The 10,372-nt window shown below is 42.1% G+C and overlaps 1 long non-coding RNA gene across 1 annotated transcript; it reads left to right on the forward strand.

Annotated features, from left to right (window-relative positions):
• Positions 1-1,234: 1,234 nt before the first annotated feature.
• On the forward strand, positions 1,235-8,559 carry LOC116969546. The gene is made up of 3 exons (XR_004410826.1): positions 1,235-1,331; positions 2,546-2,599; positions 8,538-8,559. It is a non-coding gene; the product is annotated as an uncharacterized LOC116969546 (long non-coding RNA).
• Positions 8,560-10,372: the final 1,813 nt, after the last annotated feature.

Genomic DNA, 10,372 nt, shown 5'->3' on the forward strand with positions numbered 1-10,372 from the left:
ATACTCTTCTGGTGGTCCACAATTAATAAAAATGTGGACTGGATCAACTACTTATACTACAATCAACAACGCTTTATAAATTACACTCGAGATGCAGTTGAAGGATTAGCGGAACAACTGACAGCTACCAGCCAAATGGCCTGGCAAAATCGCATGGCCTTGGACATGCTACTGGCTGAGAAGGGAGGGGTGTGTGTAATGTTTGGCGAACAATGTTGCACATTCATCCCCAACAACACTGCTCCGGATGGATCAGTGTCAAGAGCCCTAGCAGGTCTCACCTCTCTGTCTATCGAATTGGCTGAGAACTCTGGAGTAGACACCTCCTGGACCGGGTTTCTAGACTCCTGGTTTGGGAAATGGAAGCACATCTTTACATCAGCCCCAACATCAGTGATAGTCATGGTGGGGTTACTGTGTTTGTTCGGATGTTGTATCATTCCCTGCGTACGGGGATTGGCTCAGCGATTGATAGAAACAGCCCTGACAAAGAACAGTGCTGCCACCATGATGGCCTTCAGAACACAGTATGACCAACGAGAGGAGGATAGGGAGGTGAAGAATCTGCTGCTATCATTAGAAAAGATAGTGTAAATCAAGGGTGCGTAGCAAAAAAGAAAAGTGGATTGTGAGGTAAGAGTTAATAGACATGGTTGATTGAAACTAGGGATAGAAATATATAACTTAGAAAGAAATAAGATGTCAGCAGAAGCCAGACTGATAGTAGAATAGAAAGTAACGATATAAAGAACAGAGAGAAATTCTAGATAAAAAGTAGCAATAGAAATACTTCAGCAGGAGATAGAAGAGATTTAGAACAAAGGGGAGAGGGACACGAAGTCACACTCAACTACGCATGCTTGATGAGATTCCATGAATATGTACTCACACCCACTATGACAAGATGCCTAATTTAAATGCACATGCGATGCATGATAGAGGAGGTGCCTTTGACGTTGGGTGGGCGTTCCACGGCGTTCTCGTGGGAATCTGGGCTTTATGTTATGATTGGAAGAAGCTCAATGGGGAGAGATGAGAATGTGATAATAATGAAAAGAAATGTATAAAGATAGAAGACATCCCGATCCTCGGTGTGCCTCTAGGGGACATCAGTGGAGAGGCACCTATTCTGCAGAATATGAAATTAATAAAAACACTTCTTTGTCTGAATTTGTCTCAAGAGCATTTGTGATTTTTGAATCTCACACTCCTATCTTTATCAGCATTGACTCTGTCTCTCTCTCTTCCGCTTCCCTTCGTCTATACAGAGACTATGGTTTATACCTTTCAGAAGCTCATGGATTTGATTTACCCCTTCATGTATTCACTTGGTTATTAAACACAATACTTTACTGCCTTCAATAGACACAAAGTACTGGAGTAACTCAGCGGGTCAGGCAGCATCTCTGTGGAGAACGTGAACAGGAGCAATGTGCTGGAATAACTCAGCGGGACAGGCAGCAACTCTAGAGGGAAGGAATGGGTGATGTTTTGTGTCGAAAACTTTCTTCAGACTGAGATTCAGGGGAGGAGTTTAAGAAAGAACTGGAGATGTAGGAAACATCGAATGTAGACAAAAGTGCTGGAGAAATTCAGCGGGTGAGGCTGCATCTATGGAGAAGAAGGAATAGGCGACGCTTCGGGTCGAGCCCCTTCTTCAGACCGAATTGGCGGGGGGGGGGGGCGGGACAAAGAAAGAAGAGGCAGAGACAGTGGGCTGTGGGAGAGCTGGGAAGGGGAGGGGAAGGAGGGAGAAAGCAGGGACTGCCTGAAATTGGAGGTCAATATTCATACTGCTGGGGTGTAAACTACCCAAGCGAACTATGAGGCGCTGCTCCTCCAATTTACGCTGGGCCTCACTCTGGCCATGGAGCAGGCCCAAGACAGAAAGGTCGAATTCGGAACACTCCTTGTTCGAGGCGTACCGTAGCCCTATCCCCGAACGCTACCTCCGCTACATTGGTAACTGCATTGGTACTACCTCCTGCACCCATGCAGAACTCACTGACCAACCATTTCACCACTAACTTCCATCCGGCACTCAAAGTCACCTGGACCATTTCCGACATCTCCCCATTGTTTCTAGACAACTTAGGTTACATAAATTAGTTTAATTTAGTTTACATTAATTTAGTTCAGTTTAGTTTAATTTAGTTTAGTTTAATTTAGATTAATTTAATTTAGTTTAATTTTCATTAATTGAGTTTAGTTCAGTTTAGTTCAACTTAGGTTAGTTGAGTTTATTGTCACGTGTACCGAGGTACAGTGAAAAGCTTATTTGTTGCGTGGTAACCAGTCAGCAGAACGAATAAACATGATTACAATCGAGCCGTCCACAGTGTACAAATACAGGATGAATGGAATAACGTTTAGTGCAAGGTAAAGCGATTAAAGATAGTCCGAGGGTCTCCAATGGGGTAGATGGGAGGTCAGGATTGTTACCTAGTCGGTGAGAGGACGGTTCAGCTGAGTTACCTGATATCAGCCGGGATGATGAAGTAAAGTTGGATTAAAGCTTGGAATTTAGTACAATCTATCTCCACAGATTATGAACCCCTGGATATGTTACATGCCTTTCTCCAAGTTAAATTAAAATAAGGTCAGAGAACTTCCGGGTTGAACATGGGTTGAACAGCTATGTGTGAGCGTGGCTCCCGATTACTGCTCAAGTCTACTCGTTTATCTTTGCTATATTTTGGAGATAACCCACTATTAAACACTATGAAGGACTCAATGCAGTATTAAGCATCTGAATCAGTAAGTAAAATGAGCCGTCGAACTAAAACCGGGGGAAAAGACAGTGAAACCTCAAGCAAGAATGATGCTGCTTTGGCACCGCTCCAGGAAGCTGGTCTTGAACTACCAGAGGATTTGGAGAGGCTTCGTTCAGCACTCCTTGCTGATATGACACAAGCAATTAACTCTGTCCTAAAAAGACAACTTGAAGTGGCTTTGTCGCCGGTGTACACCAGTCTGGAGCAAGTTAAATCCTATCACGAATTGCATGATGAACGCATTCGCGAGGTTGATCATGGCCTGAATAACCACAGTGACAGACTGGCGAGCGCCGAAACTGCTATAGCTACATTACAGAGTGAAAACACACTCTTGAAAATGAAGTTAGATGACCTCGAGAACCGGTCGCGGAGATCCAACCTAAGGGTGGTCGAGATTCCTGAAAAGATGGAAGGCTCGGACCCTGTTAAATGTATAACTGAATTTGTTGAAGAAGTGCTGGGGGCGGAGTTCTTCCCAAGACCTCTTATGCTTTCGCGCGCCCACCGAATTGGACCTACACCAACAGATTTCCCGAATATCAAGCCATCTAAGCCAAGAGTGTTCCTTCCAGGATAAACATCGTATCATCACCAAACGGAGGTAGGAGCTGTTCTTCCGAGGGCACCGGGTGTTTTTTTATGAAGACTTCAGCGTGGACCTGGGGAGAAAACGTGCAACTTTTAGGGAAATAAAATCCCTGCTTTACAATAAAGGGGTTCGGTTTGGCCTCCAGTATCCTGCCCAGCTCCAGGTCACTCATGAAGGTAAACAGCACTATTTCAATACACCAGAGACTGCCAAAAAGTTTTACTACTCGCGCTGAGGAGGTGACAGCGTTGAAGAACAATAACCGTTTAGGATATCCATGCGGTATTGGCACGGCCTCCTGCGGCGGTAATCTTTCGAAGATTTGTTTATTCTTCAGTTTAATTTATGGAATTCGACTGAGCTGAACTGCTATGCTACATATTTTGGGAAATGAGTCGAGGACTTTTAGCCAGCAAAATGTAAATGTCTATGATTACTCTTTGGGATACAATTTTCACTTCCTTCTTTCTCGTAATGCTTTGCTTGTCCGGGGTTATCTTTAGCCTATATATCTTAAAAGTAGAATTAATGACTGTACAACTTTCAAAGAAGGGAGCCACCCACAATTGGATGAACATTTTTAGTTAGGGAACACTTCGGAAGTGTTTTGTTTTGTAATACCTGCGATCATCCTCAGTCGGGGAAGAAGTTCTAGGTTTTTGGGGGTTACATTTTTTGTTGTTATTATAAGGGGATGAATGAAAGGTTTTGGGGTAATGGCAGCTCATTCTTTGATTGTTACAAATGCACTCGACTTTCTTATTTTTTTGCTTTTTTTCTTTTCTCTTTTTTTTTTTTTTTCCCCCCCCGATTGTTGGCTCTCACATGCAGCCTTCGCGTGGTTTTTGATGGCAGACGCTGTATGTATTTTTTGAATCATATTTTGAAATATGGCTAATGGTGATATTGATGGAGGCAATCCTCTGAGGTTTATATCTTGTAATGTAAAGGGGCTTAATGGTCCGGTTAAAAGAGCTAAAGTTTTTTCTCACCTAAAACAACTAAAAACAGATATACTACTTTTACAAGAGACTCAGTTAAGACTGCAAGATCATAATAGACTGCGTAAAACGTGTGTTAGTCAGACTTTTCACTCCAGATTTAATAGTAGTCCAGGGGTGTAGCAATATTAATCAACAAAATAATACAGTTTACACCGTCTGACGTAGTCAGTGACCCTAATGGCCGGTTTATTATAATTTCCAGGTGTCTTTTTCAAAAACCTGTCGTTTTTGTGAATGTTTATGCCCCTAATTGGGATAATGTTCACTTTGCAAATATGGTTCTGTCATTAATACCCGATCTGAACGCGCACCAGCTATTTTTTTCGGGAGACCTGAACTGTGCTATTAATCCACTGCTTGATAGGTCTAGTTCTAAGGGGACACCTTCTGGTATGGCAAAGACCTTCTCACTGTTTATGCAACAAAATGGTTATGTGGACCCCTGGAGATTTCTGAACCCAACTGCTAGACAATTCTCTTTTTTTCTCATGTTCACCAATCTTTTTACAGAATAGGCTATGTTTTTTTAGACAGCCCCTTCATTCCTAGGGTTAAGAAAATTGAATATACTGCTATAGTAATATCAGATAACTCACCTGTGATACTGGACATAGGCTTTCCTTTAAATATTAAAGAACGACCGCTTTGGAAACTCAACCCCCTTTTGCTTTCCAATGAAACCTTTTGCAGTTTTGTATCAGCTAACATAGACACATTCCTCGAAATTAATAAAACTGAGTCCGTATTCTGCTCTTTAATTTGGGAATCTTTAAAAGCCTACTTAAGAGGTCAAATCATATCTGATACTTCATACGCCAATAGAGAACGCACAAAGGAAATGGAAACCCTGTTAAAATCCATCTTAACCCTGTATAGGCAATATTCTGAAGCACCCACCACCCAATTATACAAAAGCTGTGCTGATTTACAAACGAAATTCAATATTTTATCAACTAATCAACAGACCAACTAATTCTCCGGACTCGTCGTCTTTATTATGAATATGGTGATAAGGCGAGCCGGCTTATGGCTCATCAACTGAAACGTCAATCCGCGTCACGGCGTATTCCTCAGATAAGAGACATACACCAAGACATAACAAGAAATCCAAAAAAAATAAACAATACTTTCACAGCCTTTTATTCTTCTCTTTACACCTCAGAATTCCCCTTGGATACTATGAATATGGAAACTTTCTTAGACGATTTGGAAATACCCACTCTGGAATTAGAAGACGCAGACAATCTAGACCAACCCCTTGGGCAGGAAGAGATTAATAATGCCATTAAGGCGATGCAGAGTGGTAAAACCCCGGGCCCTGACGGCTACCCATCCGCATTTTATAAGAAATTTAAGGATAAGCTCACACCTGTTCTTTTAGAAAATGTTCATGAATCTTTGCAAAAAGGTTCATTACCACCCACTCTTTCACAGGCTTCTATTTCACTTCTTCTTAAAAAAGACAAGGATCCGACTCAATGTGGATCATACCGCCCCATCTCACCTTTGAACGTAAATGTAAAAATGTTGGCGAAGGCGCTGGCTTGCCGTTTAGAATGCCAACTTCACAAAATAATCTCAGAAGATCAAACAGGTTTCATTAAAAATCGTAATTCCTTTTCTAATATCCACCGATTGGCCAGTGTGGTCTATTCGCCCAGTGCTTCTCCGCGCCTAGACGCTGTTATCTCTTTGGACGCGGAGAAGGCATTCGATCGAGTGGAGTGGTCATATTTCTTCAGAGTCTTGGAGAGATTTGGATATGGCAAAAAATGTGTAGCCTGGGTTAAGCTATTATATCATTCACCCTTAGCATGTGTACAGAAAAATTATTTGCGATCTGATTATTTTCAATTAACACGTGGCACTCGTCAAGGCTGCCCATTGTCTCCGCTTATTTTTGCGATTGCAATTGAGCCCCTCTCTATTACACTTAGGTCAACTACATTATTCCAGGGCATTAGGAGAGGAAACAGGGAACATCGTGTGTCTCTATATGCCGACGACCTTCTTCTTTATGTGAGTGACCCTACAGCCAGTGGCCCTGCAATTGTGTCCTTGTTGGATCAGTTTGGGACTTTTTCCGGCTATAAATTAAACCTCCAAAAAAGCAAATGCTATCCCTTCAACCTAGCCCTACAGATCCAACAGGAAACCCTGCCCTTTCCCATATCTCAAGAAGGTGTTGTATATTTAGGAATACACATTACCCGCTTTTTCACATCCGTGTTTGCAGCTAACTACATGCCTCAAGTTAGCCAAATGAAGGCTGACTTTGAGAGATGACGTAGTCTGCCACTCACTATGGCTGGGAGAGTGCAGTCAATGAAGATGACTGTACTTCCCAGATTTCTTTACTTCTTCCAATGTTTGCTGGTTTTCCTAACCAAGTCATTTTTTTAACTCAGTTAACCAATCTATAACCTCCTTTATATGGGGTAACAAGGTTCAAAGGGTCAATAAGTGCACTCTGCAAAGAGGTCGTGAAGTAGGTGGACTGGGCCTTCCTAGCTTTATTAATTATTACTGGGCATCCAATATCCAAAAGGTATTATTCTGGCTCCACCGACCAGATACAGACTGGTGTTTACTTGAATCACAATCCTGTTACTCCTCGTCTCTCCCAGCTTTAGTATATTCCTCCCTTCCATTGAAACCCTCTAGATTTACATCCAACCTTGTCGTACTATCCACCATCAACATTTTAACCAATTTCGTTGCCATTATTAGCTTACATCAGCTTCAGTTCTGGGTCTCATTCATAGTAACCATTTATGCCCCCCCCCCCCCTCTACACTTGATTCAACCTTTCGACAGTGGGGTTGGAATGGTCTTATGTGCATTAAGGATTTATACACTAACGACACATTTGATAGTTTCGACAACCTACAGAAAAAACATGGCCTCCCACATAATCATGTCTTTAAATATGTTCAGGTCCGCCACTTTGTCAGGAAAAAAATTCCTTATTTTCCTGATCTCCCTCCTGTCACAGTTTTGGATAAACTCACTCTTACCTTTGCAAATAAAGGACTGATCTCTGCAGTATATTCTCACTTGGTGGATTTAGGAGATCAAAACCTGAACAAAGTTAAAGCTAGGTGGGAAGACGACCTTGGTATGGATCTATCTGAGGAATGCTGGACAGAAGTGCTGAAAAAAGTCCACTCCTCGTCATCATGTGCTAGATTGGGGCTCATACAATTTAAAGTTTTACACAGGGTTCATTTAACCAAAGCCAGGCTTGCTAACATATATCCAGGGACGGACGCTGGCTGTGACAGGTGCTCGTTCTCTCCAGCCAATCTAGCTCATGCATTCTGGTCTTGCCCCAAACTTGTTAACTACTTGGCAGTGGATTTTAAAACCATCAGTGAAGTCCTTGGGATGACAGTGAGACCTTGCCCCCTTGTTGCTGTATTTGGTGTAACAGATAAAACCTTGGGTTTCAATACAACCCAGTCTGATATCATTACATTTACATCACTTTTGACCCGTAGGAGAATCTTGCTGGTCTGGAAATCTACCACTAATCCATCTGCCGCTGCTTGGCTGGAAGACGTCATGTTTTTTTAAGGCTAGAAAAGATTAAATTCACATTGAGGGGGTCTGTGAAAAAGTTTTATTTGAAATAGGTACCCTTTTTATCATGCTTTGAGGGTCAAAAGGATCTACCTATTGACTGAGGGCACTTGACAGTAAGTGGGGATCCGCCTTGATTCTGTTTTGTTACTTTATTATTGTTAAAAAAGTGCATTTGATTTTGTGATATATTTGGATTGTGAAAAAATAAGCTGCCAAGGGGTGTTTAGGGAGGATGGGTTAGGGTTATTTTGTTTATATTATTATTATTATTATTTATAAAAAACAAAATGGAGGAAAATGTAATGCCATACGTCAGATGTACTGTGATTCTTTTTCCTCCAATAAAAAACTATTAATTAAAACAAAATAATAAGATCAGAGGCTAAATATTTCCCAATCTTCCCTATCTCTTTCATCTTGTGGTGAGGAGGGAGCGCCGCACTGCGGGAGGGAGGGAGTTTGGGTCGAAGGTTGGGAGGGAGGGTCAGTGAGGAGGGAGCATCGCACTGCGGGAGGGAGGGTTTAGATCCATGAATCACTTGTTATTCACTAAACTCCTTCCTCCTTTTCTCCCTTCCTCAGCTGTCTGTGGGGACGGATGCAGTGAGAAACAAATGTTTCTGTACCAGCCTCGAAAATTAGCAGTAAGATTCACACTTGTACCAGTTATCAAACCTACCCGGCCCCTACACCCCCTCTCCCGTCTCTGTAACCACCTCACCCCACTGACCCCAACACCCCTCCCAGTCTCTCTAAACCAACCCCCCCCCCTGACCCCAACACCCCTCCCAGACTCTGTAACCCCCCCCCCTCTGACCCCAACACCCCTCCTGTAACACCCCTCTGTAACACCTTCATCTCCGGATCCTACTCAAACGCCTGACCGATGAAGGCCAATGTGCCAAAGCCTTCTTGACCACCTTATCTACCTGTGTGGCCACTTTCAGTGAACTCTGTACCTGTTCCCCTTGATCCCTCTGCTCTACAACACTACCCATAACCCTACCATTCACTGTGTAGGTCCTGCCCATGTTAGACTTCCCAAAATAAAACACTGTATCGAGTCCAACAGTTCGTGGTCAAACAGTTACTTTATTTGGTGAGATAAGTTAGACATCCATGTGCGTTGGGACCCTCTAACATATTGAGTCATTGCTGCTGCTGCTGAGCGAGGGTCTTGACTTGAGCTCAGCTGCCTGTAGACTGGTGATCTCAAGGTAAGATCAGTTGATGCAGCAGGACACTCGCCTTAACCCATGACGTTACGTGACAGTTGTCGTGGGGCCGAATGGACAGACCACTGACGAGGGCTCGATTGTAAGTGATCTGACCATCAGGTGATGCCCCAGAAGACAAGGATTGAAAACGACAGATCAACGAAACGCGGCAGCCAAAAGTCGTAAACCCACAGGCAAAAAGGGATAGAGCGCGCTCATCTTCTACCGGAAGTAACGATGTTACAACATTTTGAGATTTAATGAATCAAGTCTGCAATTTATCCCATCAGATAAAGCACAAAAATGTTTCATTTGACACATAATTCACTTTCATATCTTCAGTATTTAAAAAAGTTATTGCCATTTTCATACTCGGAAATCAGCATCTTGTTCCCAATTGATTTCCCATTGACTTAATACAAAAGTTGTGATCGAGGACAGTGAAATGGCCATAACTTTATTAATAATTAAGAGAACTGAAATAAATGTTCAGTTATTATAGATTGAAGCATTCTGAAACAAATATGAAACAATCTTACTTGGATGACCTGAAATTAAAGCATATAATTACTTAGTTACCCAAAAGTAGCTAATTCCAAAATTCAATTACTAGATCTAAACATCTATCCATTTCTTAAGAAAAGATTAACATTTTTAAATAGCCTAAGTGTCCAAAAACATTCACAAATTATTCACAATAAAGCATGATTTTTAAATCTAATTGACATTATTTATAGGTCAAATGGAAGGAATTTAGTGTTCAATTGCTGTAAATCAGCGGCCATTTAAATCAGCTTTCGAGTGGGATCCTGTGGAACTCTGTGGAACGCGTTGGTTTGGAACGTTCCCATTGCGGTGAATTTGTACCCCCAAATGCCCAGAAAAATACTGCGGGATTTAATGGGGCCACAAATTAGCTACTCGCAACATAAAACTTTGTATAAAGGGATCTTAAGAAGCGATTTTTAATGTAAAAATAAAAAACTCACCTTCCGTTGTCCCCTGTATGAGATCCGTCCCGTTGCCGGCGGTCGCGGGTTTAGTGAATCATTTTTAACCTGCTATAACAATTAAATTAACCGTTTAAGTTTAAAAATAGCTCCAGCGAATGAACCTCGAAGCGGTTTTTCGACAGCAACTGAGTAGGCTGAACAACCTCGATTTGAATAGCCTAGGGAAAATCGCGTTTTAAACCCGCCC

This window comes from Amblyraja radiata, unplaced genomic scaffold, assembly GCF_010909765.2.
Source record: "Amblyraja radiata isolate CabotCenter1 unplaced genomic scaffold, sAmbRad1.1.pri S72, whole genome shotgun sequence".
Taxonomy (NCBI): Eukaryota; Metazoa; Chordata; class Chondrichthyes; order Rajiformes; family Rajidae; genus Amblyraja; species Amblyraja radiata.